Source organism: Pongo abelii, chromosome 8, assembly GCF_028885655.2.
Source record: "Pongo abelii isolate AG06213 chromosome 8, NHGRI_mPonAbe1-v2.0_pri, whole genome shotgun sequence".
NCBI lineage: Eukaryota > Metazoa > Chordata > Mammalia > Primates > Hominidae > Pongo > Pongo abelii.
Window position 1 is genome coordinate 67,759,500 of NC_071993.2, and position 23,339 is coordinate 67,782,838.

The following is a 23,339-nucleotide window of genomic DNA, read 5'->3' on the forward strand; positions in this document are numbered from 1 at the left end:
CTCTGACTTCCCTGAGTCCTCTTCAGAACCGTTGTGCTTACCTCAGGCCCACCTGGATAACACAGAATAACCTCCACAATTTAAGATTTTTAATCACACCTGCAAAGTCCCTTTTGCTGTATAAGGTAATCACAGTTTCTAAGAATTAGGACGTGGACATATTTGGATGATTGTTATTCAGCCTATCACAAAGACCAAAAATAACATCTCAAACTTTAGGTACTTTGGTGGAAAAAGAAATGACCTGAGCTCTTGAAGATGTGACCAGGATGTAGAATCGTGGAATTGCCTCCCTAATTACATTCATATTCTCTGTCTAACAGCAGTAAAACAAGAAAGGCGTGGTAGTGGTGCATGCCTGTAGTCCCAACTGTTTGAGAGGCTGAGGCTGACAGATCACTTGAACCAAGGAGTTCAAGATCAGCCTGGGCAATAGAGTGAGACCTCCTCTCCATTTAAAAAGAAAAAGAAAAGCAGTGAAACACAGTGGCAAAGAACACAGGCTGTGGGGTGAAATACATCAGGGTATTGGTTGAACCAGCTCAACCAAACACCTGGATGAACATGATCAAATTACTTAACCTCTCTGAACCTCAGTTTCCTGTTCCCCAAATGGAGATCACAATAATACTCCCTTTCTGGGGTTGTTAGGAGGATTAATGAGATAATACCCATATAGCAGCCTTTGTGGTATATAGTGAGGATTCAATCGATGTTATTATCATGTTATTATTACAATTATTCAATCACTGGCCACCCAGCCTGGACTTCAACTCATACCTGAGTATTTTAGAGGCCTCCTTCAGTACAGATCACTGAAATTTCCAGAACTTCCTCTTCCCCTTACTTGAAATCTGATCTGTCCCTCAAGCACTTGTCTCATTCATGCTCCTTCATGCTTTCCCAGTGGGAAGAACTCTATCTCCCTTTCATTCTGACCTCCAACAACATATGCACCACTCGTGTAAGGCTATCACTGATCTTGCTGCTTCCAATCTTATTTTTATGTTTTAGCACCATAGATAGATTACAAACTGCCTGAGGGCAAATACTGCTGTATAGTACTTAGTGAAGAGATGTGGCCACAGTAGATAATCAACAAACTGGTTAAATAAACTCATTGCAGAGTTTATTCCTCCCAGATCTGTGGGGAAACACAATTTCACACTTCCCATTAAAGGGGAGCTAACTGTACACCCCTAAGATATGCTGCAACCTTGAAGTTGAGGTTCTGAAGTGAATTTAAACCTCATCTCCCTTTTCCATTATGTGCTCCACAGTTCTCTATATCCCAGGATGTTAAAGACCTCTCTTTCTCCCTCTGTATACCAAGAAGTTTAAGTATCAGCAGCACACCAAGGGAAAATAGCAAACAGACTTCTGTTTGGACATGAAATTGAACAAAGAGCTCACACCAGTCAAAGCCAGTTTGAACAGTCTGCATGGCTCTGAAATCTGCCGGACCTTCCTCTGAAGCTGGCACAAAGACACGAAGAACATCATTGACTTCAATCTTTGGCCTTCTAACCAGGAAAGGACTTGTGAAGGTGAATGGTTTGCAGACGAAGGGATATAAAAGAGACAAAACCAGGATAAAAATTAAATAAAAAGTAGCTGTCTTAAACTGTAATTGCAGTCCTCTGCTGAGCACGCTTGCAGATATATAAATGTGATTTACCATCAGCTTGCAACTACAAATCAGGTCTTGAGAAACACTTGTGCTATGAAATTGTTTAATCTCATCAAGCTCTGCTTTCACAGCAAGCCATAAATCACAAAGTCTTTGTTATCATAGACCTCCACCAGCGCCTCTCTGGCAGGCTATGGATCGTGGGTATATATAATCTTGACTGCACAAACACTGGGGTCGACGCAGGCTGAAATACTTTCATAATAGCCACTGTGCAGCTGGTGGAACACAAGTCTATGATGGATATCTCATTTCCTACAGTCGGCATCTATTTCGAGCAAATTATTACCACATAAATTTCTTGTCAACAGAAACGGCCAATTAATTAAGTTAAAAATTTACTTGTGATCACATCTACAAACCAAATAGAACTGCAAGGCAATTTTCCAGTTACTGAATATACTGCAGGTCAGTTTAATGAATAATTTTTAACTTTGTCATAAACTCAAAGACAGGCTAATATCTCCAGAAACCTGAATGGAGACCAGCTGCCGACAGATTTACACAAAATATATTTATGTGGAATTTGATTGCTGACATCTGGGAACAGAAATAAACTTTCTATAATTACAGAGGCATCTTTCCCATATATATGCATTTCTTTCACCAAAAAATGCAAATCTGTCCCCAGAAAGGGTGTATTTACATTTTCAGGCAGGGCTACAATGGGGCTGGATGGTTCTTGGAAAAATCATTGCATTAAATTCCTGTGCTAGTGATGGGTTCATTATCATGGGGGAAGACAATAACGGGCCAAGACCTGTTTATCACTGCCCCCCACTTTCCTACACACAAAAAATCAGGATGCTTTCTCTCTTTGAGGTTGAAGCCACTTGGCACACGTCCAATAGTGGAGGCAGCATTGGGAGGATTTAGGGGTCTGTCAGGTAAGGCAGATTGACACAGCTTCCCCTTAGGGTTATTATGCATATAAAATAGATCTACACGGAAATAAGGCCGGCAGAGGGCCCTTTTCATAATTCCTGCTTTAACCATGTCTCTTTGAACTGAAGAAAATTCATGGATGATGGGGGGGTTGGGGGAAGGGTAGTTGTCCAGGCGAGTATAAAGGATTTGGATTTGGGGAACACATCAGATCTGACGGCTAACAGTGATTTACTCAATGAACCACCTATTGGATATAGAATTAGGGTTTTCAATAGGGCCGTTATGTACCCCAGAAGTAGAGGGCACTCAAGGTCCTCCAAATTATAGTCCCAGTCTATCTTTAACAATTTCACTGTTCCCTACTCTCAACCTGTCACTGCCAAATGACCAAGCTAGACTATGTAATGTTCCTACCACGTGTCTTGGCTTTTGTACTTCTGTAACTTTGCTCCAACAAAGGACCTTTGAGGTCTGTTCCCATATACCTCCACTTTCCAGATTTTTATCTCCAAGATGACCTCCTTGGCTTTTCCTCAGCCTAGAAAAGACCTTTGCTCTCAGCAAGACACTTCCTCCTACACAAAAATTGAGAGCTTATCATTCTACCACGAGCAGAATGAGCAGTTGTGAGTTCACAGCCACTGAAGTGTTCAAGAAGATGCCAGACAACCATTTGGTGGGCTGTTGTAACAGGGACTCAATGTGTGTGGAGAGTTGGACTAAATAACTGCTAAAGCTTTTCATCCCTGGGATTATAATTTTTTAATCCTTAGCCTGTATATCAATAAGGCCACAAGCAATTCTACAATGGTTGCTTGTGCCCTTGTTGGTAGGCTTCTTGAAGGCAGGGATCATTTTAGTCATATTTACAGTTTTCTCAGCACACTGCCCAGTACCTTTTTTTTAAGGCACATTCTCTAGAAAAGTTATTGAGGGCTGATTTTATGGAGGGTTTCTCATATTTGCAGCACTCAACTTCAGGTGGCATTTGATACACTACTGTACCATGATAATCAATATGAACAGTGCTGATGTGTGCTTATGATGTTTAGGGCACCTTGCTAGAATTCTGAGAATTCCAGGAGGCAAATACATTCTCTCCCAGACTAATTTTAATTAAGGAAAAAAGTCACACAGTGAGCTCAAAGTATACCCCAAACAAACAGGGGCTGAATAAATGAATGATCAATGTGCAAAATACAAAATAAGATAGAATATAAATGTTAAATCAAGGGTATCAATAATTTTCAGTATCAGGGTAGACAATGCAAAAACGTTTGTGTCTTAGAATCTGAAGGGTACAAAAAAGTGATTCCATATAATTCTTCACTCTGCTACTGTGGATACAAAATCCCCTACCCCAAGCTGAACCAGCTTGCTCAAGGTCACTAAAACAGAAGATGGCAAAAAGAGAATCATACCTAGCTGTGCTCAATACCTGCCCTTCATTCTTCCCATCACATCCACCAAACCCAACAAGGTTACTCCTATACAGGCTAAGGATTAAATTGCTTTTCAGTTTTTCCTGGTTAATTTCATGTTCCTTGAATCAAAGTATAAATACCTCTTCTCTGGCTCAGGCCTTGGCTCTACGTGTCCCTGGATTATTTCTGATGACAAAATACATTTCAAAATTTTCTCCTTGACAATGATCTTAAATGTGAAGACATTGCCTAAACATCTAATTTCACCAGTCATCTACTCTGGATCCTTTCTGCCACACACATTCACTCACAAATAAGCATTAAATGCAGAGGTTGATTGGATTTAAATCTTACCTCAACTCTTTATGAGTTATGGGAATTTAGGCTGATTACTTCACTTCTCAGTGCCTCAGTCTCCTTGTCTATAAAATGGGGCTACCTCATAGTGTTATGAGTATTACATTAGACAACACATGTAACATTTTAAAACATTGTCTATAAGAAGCATTTATTCTGAGATCAGGAGTTCAAGACCAGCCTGGCCAACATGGTGAAACCCTGTCTCTACTAAAAATACAAAAGATTAGCTGGGTATGGTGGTGGGCACCTGTAATCCTAGCTACTCAGGAGGCTGAGGCAGGAGAATCGCTTGAACCCGGGAGGCGGCGATTGCAGTGAGCCAAGATCGTACCATTGCACTCCAGCCTGGGCAACAAGAGCGAAACTCCATCTCAAAAAAAAAAAAAAAAAAAAAAAAAGCATTTGTTATTAGTTTTTAATCCTTAGCCTGTCTATACCGCTTTTGGCATAGTAAATCTCATATTCATATCCCATGCTGTGTAAACTTTATTTCTTTTCATTTGTCCTGTACTTGCCTTGTGAAGCTTCAAGGAAGAATTTATAAAAGAATAATGATGATGATGATGATAACAGATAACATTTTTGCCTGTATTATGTTCCAGGCACTGCTATAAACACTTTACATTCGTTATCAACAGCCTTAGGAGGCAAATATTCTTATTATCTCCAAATCACAGATGTGACCTAGAAAGGTTAAGTAACTTGTCCAAGGTCATACAGCTATAATTGGTCAAACTCTAAGTTCATGCTCTTAATCACTGCAATTTAGTGTTACTGTATTTGGTCAGCAATTTCTTATCATTTTATTTCTCTCATTTATAATATTATAGGTATTGCCCATGTCCTCCATCATACTCCATTTTTCCAGAACAGTCTGAGTCAGTCATTATTCCTATCCTCAAGGACCTTGCAGTTCAGACAAGGAAACAAAATAAATGTGGATATGAAAAGCATATCCACATAAGAAAAACAAACTTGTTCTAACCCATCCAACTCCATCATGCTTGTTTATTTCATTCTTTTTTGAAGCTTCTCTCTACCCAGCAACAATAGTTTTTGAGAGTGTATCTAATCATAGCACCAAATCACTATTTAAAGATGTTGGGCAAAGTAAAAGAATCTTTCAATAAAGTTCAATTAGCTTGTGAGTTCAAATATGAAACACACACTACTGTATTTCAGGAGGAGGGGAGAGGCCAGAGGAGGTTCCATAGCAGAGCTTTTGTGAAATTAGATTCAGGATTTCTATAAAAGAAAATGTTTTATTACAGAGACAATGAACAAGAAACATGGGGAATTACCTATATGCTGTCTGAGTGCTACTAACAAAGGCAGGTAATAGTGTGGGTGAGACACCGCTGACTGTCAGGTTATCTTGTTGAGGGTCACTGCTGCCAGAGTGTCAAGGTCGGGATAAGGCAGTATAACAAAGCAGCAGCGAGGAACGCCTGCCTCCCTGGCTGATCCACTGACGAATAGCAGTGTAGGGGACATGAGTGATGATAATATCACAGTCCCACATGCGTTGAGCACTTTATAGTTTATAAAGCACTTTCACAGTCATTATCTCATTATATTTTTAAAGAATTTCTTATGGAAGATTCAGTAATGACCAAACCTGCCAAAGAACACTTCACTTTTCAGGGATACATTTTCCTGATTTGAGAAAAGCTATCTACTTTGAGTTGGGTAAACACATGAGCACAGATTTAGAAACTGGAATTCAATGAAGGAGACAGAAGACTCTAGGGTTAACTAGAGGTATAGTGCAGCTCATCCCAGACAGGGCCAGAAATTATACAGGGAATCTGCAAAATCCTAAAAATTCTCATTAATGCATCCAAATCTAGAAAGAAGCAAACTTTATATAGCCATTCTTCTCTTCTCCTTCTTCTGACTGAGTAATGGATTAAGTAACCACTGGGAAAAGCAAATGAAACACAGAAAACTAACAATTGGGTACACCCTCTAATGGGCATGAAAATTCCATGACGACCCAGTGAATTAGAGAAATGATCCAAAGCCCAAAAGTAAACCCTAATGAAGGTTTAACAGAATGTCAGATAAGAGAATTAAGTCTGGCTATTCTAATAAAGATCACATCCCTTCTCAGTTGAACTATTCTCCTCCCTACCCCATTTTCTCAAGCTTCAGAACATGGACAAAACATGAAATACTTACTTCTCGAATTGCAACTTTGAGGGTAAAAGAAGTTCATATTATGAAAGGTGGCAAGATAATTAAGAAGCCATTCACACTGTATATTTCAGAGTTACTCAAACATGATCAGAGAGAAAACAAATAGCACAGCAAAAAATTCAGACTAACCACAAAACCAGGAAAAGGAGGACAGAAGCACGTCATGCAAAAGACACAAAAAGGACCCAACAACTAAAGGAACACCAGAAAAAAAAATCCAAATAGCTTTATGCTATAAAACAACTTAATAAGAACAAGACTTTAATAAAAGAGGGGCTCAGCTGAATGCAATTTAATTGAATGCAAGCCTGCCTCTTGCATGAGAGGGTAAGCCCACTACCTCCTATCTCTTCCACTGATTACAACTAAACACTGCACAAAATACAAGGATGCTGAGGATGAGGAAAAGTAAAACAAAAGCCAGTGGCTTATGGAGAAGCTGTCCACCAAGAGGTGAATTTCTGGGTTTATTGTTCTTTTTTAATGTGGCTTTTCCCCAAATGCAGGCCCCAATCACAGAGTCGTCTGACATAGGAGTACTGTGGAAATCTAAAACTCTACTTTCTATTTCTATTTCAAATTTCTGGGCTGAACAGCTGTGAAAAACAGCCCTTAAGGACTAGAAGGTGTGGAGGGAACCCCAGAGTGAGAGAGCTGGAGAAGGGGATACTCTAATTCTGTATATGAAACTGCACAAGTTCCCAGCTCATCTCTGAGCTGTGTATTTGGATGTGCGGGACATATCCAAAGCAGATTAGCAAGGGCTCTGAGAACGGAATGAGGATTGTAAACCACCATCCAGGTTTCATACTAACTCTTGAGTGTACAGGCACAGACAGATCAAGAGGAGGATGTCAAAGGCTTTGAAAACTGAACCAAGATTGGAACCCACAAAAGGCAAGACAGAACCCATAGTCTGAAAGAAATGAGGCTAATTCTTCATAAAACAAAAAAGTAAATATTAATATTCTTCACAGAGTTGTAATACATCCAATATTGAAGCAACATAATGTTCAAAATGCCCAGGATACAAGCCAAAAATTACTAAATATACAAATAAGTATTGGTCACATTTGTGTAAAAAAAAAAAAAAATCCATATATATGGCTCAGATGTTGGAATTAGCAAATAAAGGCATCAAAGCACCTATTATAGCTGCATAGTCCATGAGATAAAGTTGAGCTTGCTTTAAATTAGTAGAAAAGTAGAAGCTCTCAGGAAAGATACAAAAGCTATAAAAAACTTAGAAATTTTAGACCTGAAAAATGCAGCATGTGAAACAAAAAATTCACTAGAGGCCAGGTGCAGTGGCTCATGTTTGTAATCCTGACATTTTGAGAGGCCAAGGTGGGAGGATCACTGGAGCCCAGGGGTTTGAGACCAGTCTGGACAACAAAGCAAGACCCCATCACTGCAAAAAAAGAAAAAATTTACCTGGACATAGTGGCACATGCTTGTAGACCCAGCTACTAGGGAGGCCAAGACAGGAGGATCTTTAAGCCCAAGAGTTCAAGGCTACAGTTAGCTGTGATTGCATCACTGCCCTCCAGCCTGGGTGACAGGAGACCCATTCTCAACAACAACAATAACAACAACAGAAATACAGAATGAAAGAAAGACAGAATGAACAAATGAATGAATGAAAGAAAGAAAGAGAAAGAAAGAAAGGGAGAGAGGGAGAGAAAGAGAAAGAAGGAAAGAAAGAAAGAGAGAGAGAGAGAGACAGAAAGAAAGAAAGAGAGAGACAGAAAGAAAGAAAGAAAGAAAGAAAGAAAGAAAGAAAGAAAGAAAGAAAGAAAGAAAGAAAGAAAGAGAGAGACAGAAAGAAAGAAAAAAAGAAAGAAAGAAAGAAAGACTGATTCACTAGATTGTCTCAATAACAGAATGAAGATAACGGAGGAGAGATTTAGTGAACTCGAAGATACATAAAAATAAATTATCCAACTTGGAAAATAGGAAAACAATGATAATGAACACAGCCTCAAGGACCTGTGGAACAATATGAAAAGATCTAACATATATGTATATGGTATTAATATAAAGAGAAGAGGAAGAGATTGTGAAGGAAAAGTATTTAAAGAAATACTGTGCAAAAACTCACCAAATCTACTGCAAATTTTTTTCATATATCCAAGAAGCTCAGCCAACTACAAATAGGATGAAACAAAAAACCAACACACACACAATTTAATGGATTTAAAAAGAAGACCTAAAGAAACAAAGACCAAAACAATATGGTTCAGAACTAAAAAGCAATTTGGAAAGATCAAAGAGCAGAGGGGTCACACTAAAAATCAAATTACTGACAGAGCAACAGTTTGACATAATCACAGTGAATGCATATGAAAAATAAAATAAAATAATTAGATAATTTAAGACTCATAGGAAATAAAGACAGTAATATTTGTATGTGTACAATTAATGTGACAGATAATATATTCAAACATATACTTAAAAAAGTCCCCAAAATGAAGAAAAAAATATAGTTCAAAAGAGTTTAGCAAGTTAAAAAAATGATACAAAGAATGAAGAACAATCAAATAAATCTTAATTAAGTTACTAAAATTCAGGGGGAAAAAATCTCTAGACAACCAGATGGAAGAAAAAAGAATCTCCTACAAGGAAGAAAAGTCAGTCTGACCTCATACTTATCCAGAATCACATTCAATACAAGGAAACAATGAAGAAATATTTCTATATATATGTAAATCGTATATAGCCTAAAACTATTATACCCAACTAAAATATCATTCAAATATAACAAACATGGAACTTAAGAAATTCAGGCCTCATAAGCCCTTTTTGAAAAAGATAGAAGAAAGCCCAGCTAATTAGGGTTTGAGTAAGAATTCAGGAATGGACTTCCAAAGAACTTCCACTGAGCTCTGAGTTCACTTAAATATGGAGCCAATACTAAACAACTATGGAAAGCATTGTTATAGAGGAGAATGCAATTGTCATTAATAATATAATGATAACAATGTAACTCACAAAAATTGAGAGGTAGGGGAATGGTAGGGAAAGTTGTGATCTTCATCCTTTAGAGCAGAAAAGCAGTGAGTGATCCTGTCTAAAACTGACATATATGATTTTTTTAAAAACCGCTCCAATATCAAAACACATATACTCTCTTTTTCTGCCATTACAGTGATTGTTGATCTAATTTTTATAAAAAGTAGAGATGTTCCATCATTCTTTTTTTGCCCTGATACATAGCAAAGCAGCTCTCATAAGAATAAAATACATAACCTTTACCATAGTGGTACTATGTTCTAACTAAACAAAATAACTAACTGACTAGAAAGAACACAGACACATTTGGGTTTTACCCAAATCAAGCTCTACTTGACTTTTCCAAGACACACACACAGATGCATACAATATCCACTTTTAATGCCTGGCCATGCATTACCAGTCTACAGAAATCATTGTATTCTTATTGACCTGCTCACTTTTTGAAACATCCCCGTTGGTTTTCAAATGAATATGCACAGATTGTGCCCCAGGCCCATTATAGCCAGATGATCCATATCTAATTTGATAGTAAAAACACCATTTTCGCAACTCATTTATTTAATTCTTCCGATTTATGTGCAGCAAGTTTAGATGGGATTAACTAAATGGAGGAAATATGGGCAAATATATTTCTCTTCCTGGTGTATTTTAAGATCTTCATAAAAGACTTGTTTAATAACTTATTCCAATATTTGAAACTAGTGATCCTGAAACAGTCTAGGATATACTATGAATGACTCAGATACTATTAAGATGGAATGGTTGGGATACCTGGGATACTAAATGATGATGACAAATACCTTCAAATATCTTCAAATGTTTAGAAATATATATCCTGCTTTGTCTAAAAAAAAGTAAATCCTGCTCTGTCCAAAAAAAGGTAGTATGTAAAAATCCATAAAAGAAAACAAAGATATTTGGAGACAATAAAACCATGACAACAATAGAAGTACTTGGATGTTTCCTATAAGGCGGTACTCTAGTATGAACTCTACATGGATCACTTGACCTCACCCTGTAATATCCCCATTAGTTAATGCCCTTTTCATTCACCTGATCCAGGGATACTGGATGGGAAACATACTGGAGGACACAGGAGACTGCCTCCAGCTCCCTGCTTCTGGAGAGAGAACTACATGTCACCTCAACCCTATGCCCCATTTCAGAGCATTTCTGGGCAGAATTTAGTCACCATTACTTTATGCCCAAATTGTATTTCTTTGGAGAGTGCCATCAGGGAACCCTGTCACACATACTGGGTACATAATAGTACAAGTTATATGGAGGTACGGCAAAGTTTAGGAAAGTTACACACAAGCAATGAACAGATTAGATATCACACTATTTAAAAATAGTAAAAAAGGCAACGTGATTTTAACAAACTCTGAATGAAATCGTCGGTGTCTAATGGTTACAATGATTCTTTAGCATCTATAATGTGATATTAGTAAGTATAAAAGTCAGTTAAATATGTTTTTAAACTTTAAAGCCATTGGTTGTCAAGGTGTAAATACCCTAAATATTTACACAAAATTCAACAAAAGGAATCCAAGGATGCACCATTTTTAGATCTAATGGTAAATCCTAGCCCAAAACACTACAGCTTTCCATGAAGCCAGATAAAAAAGTTTTGGTCTAGAAGGGATACATGTGGAGATGCTTACATTTGGGAACAGGGATATCATATATACAATCTATGCAGCACTGTCATAGAATTCCTCACTAAAAATTTTGCCCTAAGTGAGAGGATGCTCACCCCATGTATAGGTACATATGCAAGCCTACAGGAAAAAAAAATAAGTGGTTAGTCTTTGATATGGTTTGGCTCTGTGTTCCCACCCAAATCGCATCTTGAATTGTAATCCCCACATGTTGAAGGAGGGACCTGGTGGGAGGTGATTGGCTCATGGGGGCAGTTTCCTCCATGCTGTTCTCGTGATAGTGAGTTCTCACTAGCGTTGATGGTTTTAAAAGTTTTTGGCAGTTCCCCCTTTGCTCTCTCTCCCTGCCATATAAGTTGTGTCTCGCTTCTCCTTTGCCTTCCACCATGATCGTAAGTTTCCTCAGGCCTCCTCAGCCATGTGGAACTGTGAGTCAATTAAACCTCCTTTCTTTATAAATTACCCAGACTCAGGTAGCATCTTTATAGCAGTGTGAGAACAGACTAATACAGGCCTCCAGACCAGCTTTTCCAATGTATATTCTGGGGAATAGGCCTGCTCTGACAAAGCGTTCCTTGACTGAGTCTGTTTGGAATATGCTGAGAAATTATTCTAGAATCTCAAAGCCCTCATGCTAATGTATCTTGTTAATGCCTAAGAGGTAAACTGAATTTAATGCATTTCCCAAACCTTTTTGATGTCAGAAGCCATTCATGGTACGTATAAAAACATCTGACACAACCTGGGTCACTGTTTCTCCTCACAGATCATGGATCCCAGATTCTACTGAAGAGCGGTAGAACTATCTGGAAACAAAGCAGCTCTTGAATGAGAACTGTGAGAGCAATGCCCCATACAAGTCCCATGTGGCATCAAGTCCATTGAGGAGGATTTAAATTTAGTTTACCAATGTGTCCATATATTAGTAGACAAATTGTAACCCTGTTCCCCCAGATAAGCCAAACTGGCCAAAAATCCAAGGTGAATGGTGGAATGGGGGCATCTCTGTGATTGTCATTCAAGATTCCTGAGACCTTTACCTTTAATGAAGTCAGGTGGGAATAACATATGCTATCCTCCAGGAGAAGTACCATGGAAGACCAACAGTTCCTCCCTATTCCTTCATGGATCTCTCACAGTGGGATAGTGGAGAGGGAGGTAGCCCATACACATTTTAGCTTTTCTTACTGAGTGACTGCACACATAAATCAGGGCCCCTTCTTTCTCCCTGAACCAAGGTTCACTCTTTCATTCCCCAAAGCTGGACTCCAATTTTGGTATACTTTGAGTCTGCTTCTCTCCCTTGGTCACAAGTATATGGAATTAATTAACAAGAAGGTAAGGGGAAGTAATTCAGATTTTTGGAACTACAAGTGCAAAGATACCAAACTATAAGTGAGATGGAGAAAGATAATAAAAGTCTTGGGGTAAAAGCAGCTTCTTATAATGCCACTTAGATCTTCCTTTAGGTTCTGTAACATCCACATAATCGTGTATATATCCACAGCTAGGCAATGTCCAGGTCTGTTTTCTATCACTGAACCTACATTTCTGGCCAAAGTGAGATCATAGTTTGAGCTACAGGAAAACAATAAACAAGATGGATGAGGCTGAAAGAGAAAATGCAGATTTAATTATTTGCCATAGGGAGCATTCCTTTGTTACCAATCAAAGGCCTGGAAAGTTGAAAAGTTCTGTTTCAATGAAAAAGCATGGATTTTTTTTTTTTTTTTTTTTTAGCATGGAAATTGTATAAGGTAGGAATTTTTTTTTCCAAGACAGGGTCTAACTCTGCTGCCCAGGCTGGAGTGCAGTAGCATGATCTTGGCTTACTGCAACCTCTACCTCCCAGGCTCAAGGGATCCTCCCACCTCAGCCTCCCAAGTAGCTGGGATTACAGGTGCATGCCACCACACCCAGCTAATTTTTGTACTTTTTGTAGAAATGGAGTTTTGTCATGTGGCTCAGGCTGGCCTCGAACTCCTGAGTTAATGCAGTTCACCCACCTCGGCCTCCCAAAGTGCTGGGATTACAGGCATGAGCCGCCTAGCCAAGGTAGGAATTCTTGATTACATATGGATCTGTAGTAAAATTGTTCAAGAGGTCACTATAGATTTGGCCTGGGTAGCCTAGGGTTTACCATTTAGGCAAAGGACAGGGGGAAAGAGATAGCTATTCTCTGTGATTATTTCTACTGTGCACTTATCAAATCAATAAAAATAATAATTGTTATTGATGGTGGCCTTACCACTGATTAAACGGGCCAATTTAATTGCTTCTGTGAAGTCACACAGCTCTTAAGTGTACATCATGGCGTCAGTAAAGAGCATGCAATTGCCCCTAGCTTTGTGGACAGGATGTGCATGGCATTGATTTAATTAAAGCTCTTAGATTGCAACCTGCACCCCTTCCTGAGCCCCTCTCAGCTGGAGACTTCCTCTGTTCTTTTTTAATGCTGCCCTGAGCTGGAACAAAGCAAGGTGCCCAGCAAGAAGCACTGGATTGCATCACAGAGAGGATTAAAATGCCCATTATGAGGTAAGACTCGAGTCAAAGCAGAAGGAAAAGAAGACAGGCTGTAAAAGAAAATGGGCTGCAGGAAGTAAAATATTGATTGAAAGAACTGAAAACACCACGGCATCCACACTCCCTGCCCTGCTCTGCACGCCTTGAGGTCTGCCAATCTCCTGACTTCATAATCTACTCTCTCTCCACAGCTAATAATGCTTCAGCCACTCTGGTCTTCCTCCTAGCTTTCCAACACAAGACACTGATTCCTGACTTGGGTCTTTACAGTTGCCTTTCCTCTAGCGAACGCTGTGCTCTATACACCAGCTCCCAGCCATCTTCACATTTAGGTCTCAGCTCAAATACCCGGTCTTCAGGGAAGCCTTTATTGGCATCCTAGTGAAAATAGCTCCCCTCCCCAACTGTACGCTTTCCATTGCGTTGCTCTCATGCATTTTCTTTGAGGCACCAATGTTAGAAAGTGCATGGTTTATTTCTTTACGTGTCTATTGTCTGACTACACGTATTAAAATATTAACTCCACAAGAGTAGAGACTGCGGGCCATCTTCACTGCTGTATTGATACCCAGTGTTCAGAACAGGGTGTGCACAGAATAGATGCTTTGTAAATACTGACGGGGAACAGAAAGGGGAGTGGCTTGAGTGAATGAGAAAAGGTGAGTGACTTGAGTGAATGAGAAATGTACTAACATTCATCTCAAGATCTCTGCTTCCTGCCTACAACACATGGTGGTATTAGGTGATGTTAAAAACAGGTATCAGACAATACAACATCTAGTCCTAGCCCTGTTGCTTACTAGCTATGTAATCTTGAGGAACTTAACCTCTTTGAACCTATTTCCACCTTTATAAGCAGGTTTACAAAAAGGCTCAATCTCATGGGGCTGTTGGAATTTTAAAATGCATACAAAGGGCTTAGAATAATTCAGCTAGTAGTAAATGCTTAAGTAGTGTTGCTATTATTGTTGTTACTGCTATTATTAAATGTACTATATATCGTGAAAAGTATCAAGGACCAGGGAACTTTCAAATGGATGCTCTATCTTTTGAAAAATTCCTAATTTAACACAATTTTTTCATTCAAAACAACTTAGTATGTATCTATAGACATCCTCTTCCATCTCAATATATCATGTAGTCAGCAAGTTCAACAACTGGGCAACCCCATCTTCTATATGGACCAGCAAATGTGCACTGTCTCTACCTGCACAGTCCAGCCTCCTTTCTGGCACAGTCACGAGTGGCCTTTATAAATAATTTTGGAGAGAGCAAAGTTCCCATTGTTGAAAGCTATGGAAGAGATTCTTAATTCAAACAGTATTAGGTGGTGGATGAGGCAAATTGGAGCATGTAAAATTTATTGGACATCATAAAAGGGAAGCAGAGATAGGGCCAGGGAGATGGGGGGTTCGATTACTGCTGAATTGCTGGCATAATAACCTGCAGCACATCACAGTGTGCCACTGGGGCTGGGAAGAACTCTCCCCAGATGATTGCTTTATGTCACCACGGATGCTACTAGCCCATCAACTACGACCCCGGGAGCAGCAAACCCCATCATAAGAAAGGGAGAAATGTAAATTTCAAAATAGATATATAAATATTCGGTGGCCCAGTGTTCCATTAGTCATTTATATTCCTGACTTTGGAATGCAAAAATGTAAATCCAGGGCCCTTCTGCAGTCAGAAGTCACCCAGGGTTCATATAATAATCTCTCTGACAAGGTCTAAGCTGTGGCTGGCAATAAAACCTAGGGGGCCAATAAGCTCACTAAACATGCTGGGAGGAAACAAGGGAGAGATACACTCTCAACCTCAAATAGGGGTAGAGAGAGATTGACTGACAAGTCAAACCTATCCCACAAAGTCAGAGATTTCCCTGATGCAATGGGGGCGTAAGGACAGAGCTGATTTACTCACTGACAAGCCTACATCTCTGTAAGCAGAATGCTCTGGAGCTCATTCTCAAGGTTCTGAAGGGCATGGCATTTTTTTCTGATTTACTGCCATTTTATTGCTGTAAGAAATGGACACAGCGCAGATGCCCACAGTTCTAAATGAAGGTAAGTGATGTCCTTGATGCAGGCTCTCCTAATGTCCTCCTTCAAAAGGAAATCATTAAGAGTTACATCAGATCGAGTTTGATCTAATATAACAGGGGTGAGGGAAGTGAAAAGAGAGAGGTGCAAATACCACAAAGCCAAAGAAATGGAAATCCCTCCAGTACAGCCCCATGGAGGGCAAGTGCAGAAGCACACACTAGCCCTGTCATTCCTGAACGTGGGAGAGAAGCAGGACATCCAGGAATGAGGAACAGGAGGAGATGATCTACTTCAACCTGCTTAAGACAGAGAGGAAACTAAGGCACAGAGGACTATGTGTCAAGATCACACAGCTGATTAGAAGCAGTTTTGGCCCAGACCTGAACCTACTAATTGACTCCCAGGGTTAGGGTTTGGGTTAGGGTTAACCTTGGCCTTCACACCAAGTTATATTTGTTACAATTCCTCTCCTCTTCATTTCTGTTCCATAGGGAATTTGGCACTCTAGTATGCTCTGACACAAAGTCCACCCCTCAAGTTTGGGAATTAGAGAAGTGATTGACAGCCTATATGTGGCTGAGGTAGAAGATACATTTTAGGAGGTATACAGAACAAATATATGTAAATCATTTTAATAGCAATATGTAATATTACATCAACCTATGGACTTCATGAACATTAATTAGGACAAAATAAGATAAATATTTAAGACATTTAAAAGTGAACTGATTTCAAGAAAAACACCGAGTAAATAATAATACAAGGGTCAATAGATTGGGTACCATTCTAGAAATATCCTCAACATGTTTTCCAAGTTGGTTGTGTCAAATGAGACATTTCACACAAAACTGGTGATTTTACTCACAAGATTGACAGGTATAGATGGAATCCACATCTTCATTCCAGAATATTATGTTTACAATGGAATATTATTCAGCCATCAAAAGGAATGTATTTCTGAAACAGGCTTCCACATAGATAAACCTTGTTTTCAAGGTTTATGTCTATAAGGTAGATATAAAAGGACAGATATTGCATGATTCCACTTACATGAAGCAGACAGGCAAATTCATAGAGGCAGAAATAGAATAGAGGTTACCAGGGCTGGAAAGTGGAGAAATAGGGAGCTATTGCTTAATAATTATAGAGATTCTATTGGAGTGATAAAAAAGAGTTTGAAAATAAATAGTTGTGATGGTCGCACAACACTTTGAATATCATTAATGCCACTGAATTTTATGCTTAAAAGTTTAAATGGTAAATTTTTTATATATATTTTTACCACAATTTTAAAAGTTACAGTGTAATATGTCAAAAATTGTTGAATTATATAATTTAAATGGGCAAACAATATAATAAGTGAATTATACCTCAAAATAGCTGTTTAAAAAAAACAAAAAAATTATGTGCATAAAGTTAAGGATATTCTTGCTGAGAAAGGATGCTGCATATGGTGACCTGTGGAAATTCATCTCAACTGTGGGAATGCCATTCTTTATCATGGCATCTGGTCTATCATGCCCCAAAGAGTCCCTATAGAAGGAGGCATGACTATCTTGGGTCTATCTAAGGGAGGTTAGTTACAATTTGAATTTATCAGCACTCTTGATAATGTGTCCCTCCTGTATCATTTTCCCATAAGATCTATCTGGGAAACTCCAGCCTATATTAATTGGATCATCACCCAGAGATTGAATGTTCTCCGGAATCAAAACAAACTCATCTCCTGTTACAAGTCTAGTTTTTAAATTCTAACCTGTGAAATTTTGAAATTAAGTTTCAAATTGTCATCCAGTGTATGTAAATATACAAGGGCATTTCTCAAAACTCATCAAAAATGCCACTTTGTAATAAATATAAAATTAGTAATAATCTAATTAACTCAAGGTCTAATATACTGAGCTATAAATAAAGATGCAGGATAGTCTAGTGTCATAGACATGGAATTTAGTAGACAGACCTAAGCTGAAGCCCCAGCTGTTCTACCTCCTTGCTTTTCTTACTTCTCTGTACTTACTTTCCTATTGTGAAAAATGGAGATAATGACTCTTTCCTCAAACAGGTATTGCAAGAACTAAATTAGGTAATATGATGAAGAGCACAATATTACTGCATATAGCAAATATTCTATAAATAGTAGTTAAATATGTATTCATAAACACAAAAAAGCAGCACAGGATCTAGAGAAAGAAGAGTTGGTAAATAAGAAATTATCAGTCTTCCTCTAGCAGCTAACAGGTAATCCTGTCCTTGCAAAGGAGTATTCTATGGAGAAGCAGGTGTAAGTCTCCAGATTCTAACATTATAGGATGAAATGGCCTAGGAACATACCCAATTACCTTTATTACAACAAAGGATGATTATTATTATACTACTAATACTAGTGTGAATATTTATTGTGTACTTATTATATGCCAAGCATTTTCATACACACTTTTTTATTATCCTGGTTAATCCTCCCAACAACTCTATGAGGTAAGTACTCTTAGTATCTCATTTTCTAGATCAGTTAATCAAGGCTTAAAGAGGGTAAGTAACTGGTCTGAGACCATGTAGGGATTAAGGGTGATGGCCAGGATTCCAAACGCAGGCTATTTGACTTGTAACCTTAACAGCTATGCAATCATCCGTTCTCACTTAGAAATCTTGCAGATGATTAATTTACTTTGCCAGTTAGTCTAATACCAGGAAGGGAGGTCCCTAGAATGCAAATGTGAACAGTCTGGTGGTTTCCTGAATACTATCCCTCACCCAAATGGAAATAACATGTTAGTCTTTTGGTTTGTAAATTAGTTTCTTAGACATGAACTAATAAGGTCATTTCTAACACTTGGATGACTAGTAATAACATCAAACTAACACACACGGAAAGCTGAAGATCTGACTCTTCCCTAACAATAACCAATGTACAGTCACCTTGGAACTCAGCCCATAAGGGCCTGATAGGTCTTCTGTGACCATTCCCCCAGCACTCTCTTAAGTATAAACACTGGGCTCCATACCAAGCCTCCCCTGTGCTTGTTATAGACATCCAAAACTTCCTGACCATGTGGAAAGTGAGGAGCACTTCCTGAGAATGATCCTACTGTTGGAGAAGGGCACAGGTCCCTGTGTCCTCCCAGGACAGAGAAGGCAGAATTCGGCTGCACTGAGTGTGAGCACATGAAAAGAAGCAGCTCTATTAACCAGGGCTCAACCACTGAGCCCAATATTGATTGTGAAGTGCCTAGTTGCTGATGCTTGACAGATGACACTCAACTTTCAGCCTGGGTAGAAGAGCAATAATAAAAACATTGCCCTCAAAGAAAGAACTCCAAACCATTATTCAACCTTTTTTTTGGAAATGCAAGGCTTTTCCTTAGAAACATGAATAAGGTATAGAGAACAGCTAAAAGATGAGGAAAGACATAAACGGACCGGATCAACAATTTCCTGCTTCTGCCGCCTGCTGTTCACACACTCAGTCCCACAGAGTGCCCCTGTGCAGGCCCCAGAGGTCATGGGGATCAAATATAAGTTTTGAAAGTTGAAGAGAGAGAATCCATTTCAAATGACTTAGAGGATAACTGTCACTGGAATTAATATGGTTGGAATGTTTAAAATTGCCACAGGTTCCTTCACTTTTGAAAGGTGTCAGGCCCCTGTCTTGAACGCTGAATGTCTGTCTGTGATACCTCACTGAAAGCTTGCACTATCACAGACTGTTTCAGGCTAAGGAAAGCTTATTTAATTTACTGAACTGCACATAGAAATTGGCAAAGATGAGTCTAAAAGGTTAAGCATGGGGCATGATTCTTATCTCTCTCCATTTCCCATAGTACTATAATGTCCCATTAAATTTTCCTTTCACAAAGGTGCCTGAAAATATGTTTTACATTTCTCCATGCGTACCTTTCTGTTTAGTACTCAGGACTCCTCTCCCAAAGAATTAAAACAGACGAGAGATGAGAAATAGAAATCTGCACCTCTCCTATGGGATAAAGCTGGAATTTAAGAGAGCAAAATCTGTAGTGCTAAATTGGGCAAACAGCATGAAAAGCAGCCAAGCTGACCGAAATACTTGCAGTGGACATGCCTTCAACTAAAATGACCATGCCACTTGCAAATGGAAAACACATTATTTCAATCTGCTTCCGTGTTTTGTTGTTGTTGTTGTTTTTGTTTGTTTGTTTGGTTTTTTTTTTTTGAGACAGAGTCTTGCTCTGTTACCCAGGTTGGATTGTAGTGGTACAATCTCAGCTCACTGCAACCTCTGCCTCCTGGGTTCAAGAAATTCTCATGCCTCAGCCTCCCAAGTAGCTGGGACTACAGGCATGTACCACCACGCCTGGCTAATTTTTTGCATTTTTGGTAGAGACTGGGTTTTGCTGTGTTGGCCAGGCTGGTCTTGAACTCCTGGCCTCAAGTGATCTGCAGGTCTCAGCCACCCAAAGTGTTGGGATTACAGATGTGAGCCATCATGGCTGGCCTCAACTTGCTTCCTTTCAACATTAAAGGTAAATGAACATATTACTGCTAAAAGGGGGAACAAAAAGTAAATGAACTCAGATTCTCAGGTTTCCTTTAGAGTGAATGGAACCCTTCCAAATGGCAGTAGTTCCAAAGTTCAGCTCTTGCAAGATTACCTACGAATGAGTTATGATGACAGCAAATCCATCATTATTATGAAGGCAGAGTTTTAAATGGTTGAATAGAGCTTTCCATTCTTTTTTAACCTGTAGCAGAAGACATCAGAGTTAACAGAGGTTTTGCCACTATAACATAGGAGGGCCTCTGAGTTATACTTTTATCCCTCTCAGGGTCACCTATCACCAAAATCAATTTATTTCTTTGTTTCAATATTTATGCATGTTCAACATTTTACCCCCCAAATTATTCTTGCTCCTACACAGTATTCTTCCACTTGAGCCTATGAGTGCTTTCTACATAGCAAGCACTATGCAAGACGGTAGGGATCCAAGAATGAACAAGCTCCCATCTCTGCCTGGGCTTATAGTCCAAGGGGACAAAACTTTGTAATTATGTGAGATGGGTTATGTAGAAGCTTGAGCAATGTGCTATGAAGAAATATCTTATTGAGTCTAAAAGGCAAAAAAGATAAAGTAACCATCATGCAAACCTGGAAACAATGCCTCAGTAGAATCATCACCAAATTAAAATAGCACATCAACTCCATTTTTCAAACTGGAGAGTTTTTTTCTATTTTGATTTTTCTTTGAATTTCATATTGCTGTAAACTGATAAAAAAATTTTTGCAAAAGCATAAGAAAGAGAGAGAATGAGATAAATTGATGATCTTTTTTTAAAAAAAAAAGTTTGTTGGAAGTTCCTTTTGTGGTCCCAGATTATAATAAAGCACATTGAAACACTTCATCAGAAACAAGTTTGCCTTGGAATCAACTCTCTAGAGATGAAAAGGTGACCCAAGAGGTACCTTCCAAAGTAAAGGTCAATCATTTAATGTTTGGAATGTATCCTTCTAAAGATGGCATTTGAATTTTTTTCCAATTTGAAAATGAGATTATAAACAACTATAAAGAAGACTTTCCCGAAAATGCTAATGTTAACAACATTGCAAAGTTCTACGAAAATGATTCTATTTCATTATGAGGAAAATTATGCTAGGGCACATAACATATATATTCTGTAAAGAAAATGGTTAGCAAGGGCTTAAGAAAGGGCAAATGGCTGGTAACAATCAGGCACAGCAGCATTCAGGCACAGACCAGAGCCAGCTGTGGAAACAGAGTGTCACAAGTCACCCCGGCCAGCATGACTTCCCCTGGTAAGCTTGCTGGAAACCATGAATTTGTCAAGAGGGTTCACTTTGGGGAAAAAAACAGGGGCCAGCAGAACCTCAAAACTAAAGCCCATGGATTTGGAAGCTTGGTAAAGAATCTGTACAGGAGAAGTTAGTGCCCATTCCCCAAACCTAGGGCTAAATAAGTTGCAGAGGAAAGATGTTGAATAACCCAGGACCAATCAGAGAAGATGTAGGTGCCAAACACATATATGCCAGAGAGTTATTTGAGATCAGTTACCCTAATCTTTCACTTGACAGAAGATGAAGCTGAGACCCAGAAACGGGAAAAGACTTATAAACTTCACACAGTGCCAGAGCCAGAACCTAAACCTGAATGCCAAGTGACTGTACTTTCCATCACCCTACTTTGTTCTTTTCACAGAGAATCATTCAGAAAATAAAGCATTTTGATGAGAAGCGGGTGCATGAGTGGAGCAGGCTGGGAGCATGAGGCTAGCATGAGTGAACACTGGTGGTAAAGATTTCAATCACTGAGAACCCAGGTGATTCCTGATTTTAGGTTATATGCATTTGAAGGCTTTTGGTTTACATTAAGAAATGGAGTCTCACATTGTTGTCCAGGCTGAAGTACAGTGGCATGCACATAGCTTGAACTCCTAGGCTCAAGTGATCCTCCCACCTCCACCTCCTGGGTAGCTGGGACTACCAGTGCATACCACCACATCTGACTAATTTATTATTATTATTTTTTTTAGAGATGGGGTCTTGTTATGTTGCCCAGGGTGGCCTTGAATTCCTAACCTCAAGCGATCCTCCCACCTCAGCTTCTCAAGTAGCTGGGATTACATGAGGCTTGTTTTCTAATTTTATTGCCAACAATTTTGTTCCCCACTAATATTTTTCCTTCTCCAACAACTCCATAAACTTATCAAGATGGCTCAAATGTCATTCTAAATTTGTTTTTTAGTCATAATCCACCTATTGTGCACATGTGGCACATCAATGAGTTTACATGACGGGTTCATCCTGCAGAAATGTTATCTACCTTTATAAGTATGTATATAAAAATATTTGCACATATGACTTTCAAAAAATATGTAAAGCAAATATTTAAAGTTCAACTTGCGGACTCATTATTGAAGGTATGTATGTTGCTTTTCAAGGCTTATGAGAAGTGAGTTTAAATAACAATAAACCTAAGTAGAAAAGCCTAAATCTAGTTATCTCCTTGATACCATGACCTAAGCACAAGAGTGTAGTCAAAAGCTCTTATTTTTACATGCCCAGCATGAATTCACTCTTCATTTTATAACAACCAGGGTGTCATTTTTTTTTTTAGAACCAGTGCCTTCCACCTCTCATTTCATATGATTCTGATGGACACGAGCCCAGTTCCTGGTATGAGGTGTGGGTCTGACCCAGGTGATTAGTTCAAAGATTGAAACGCAAGTCAGCTAGGTGCGGTGGCTCAGGCCTGTAATCCCAGCACTTTGGGAGGCCGAGGCGGGCGGATCACGAGGTCAGGAGATCGAGACCATTCTGGCTAACACGTGAAACCCTGTCTCTACTAAAAAATACAAAAAAAAAAAAAAAAAATTAGCCGGGCGTGGTGGCAGGCACCTGTAGTCCCAGCTGCTTGAGAGGCTGAGGCAGGAGAATGGCGTGAACCTGGGAGGGCGGAGTTTGCTGTTAGGTGAGATCACACCACTGCATTCCAGCCTGGGTGACAGAGCAAGACTCTGTCTCCAAAAAAAAAAAAAAAAGAAA

General features: G+C 39.0%; 1 protein-coding gene across 1 annotated transcript in view; it reads right to left on the reverse strand.

The window, feature by feature from the left end:
- LRMDA (leucine rich melanocyte differentiation associated) overlaps window positions 1-23,339 on the reverse strand; it is a 1,127,800-nt gene that overhangs the window by 280,811 nt on the left and 823,650 nt on the right. The gene's annotated exons all lie outside the window — the stretch shown is intronic.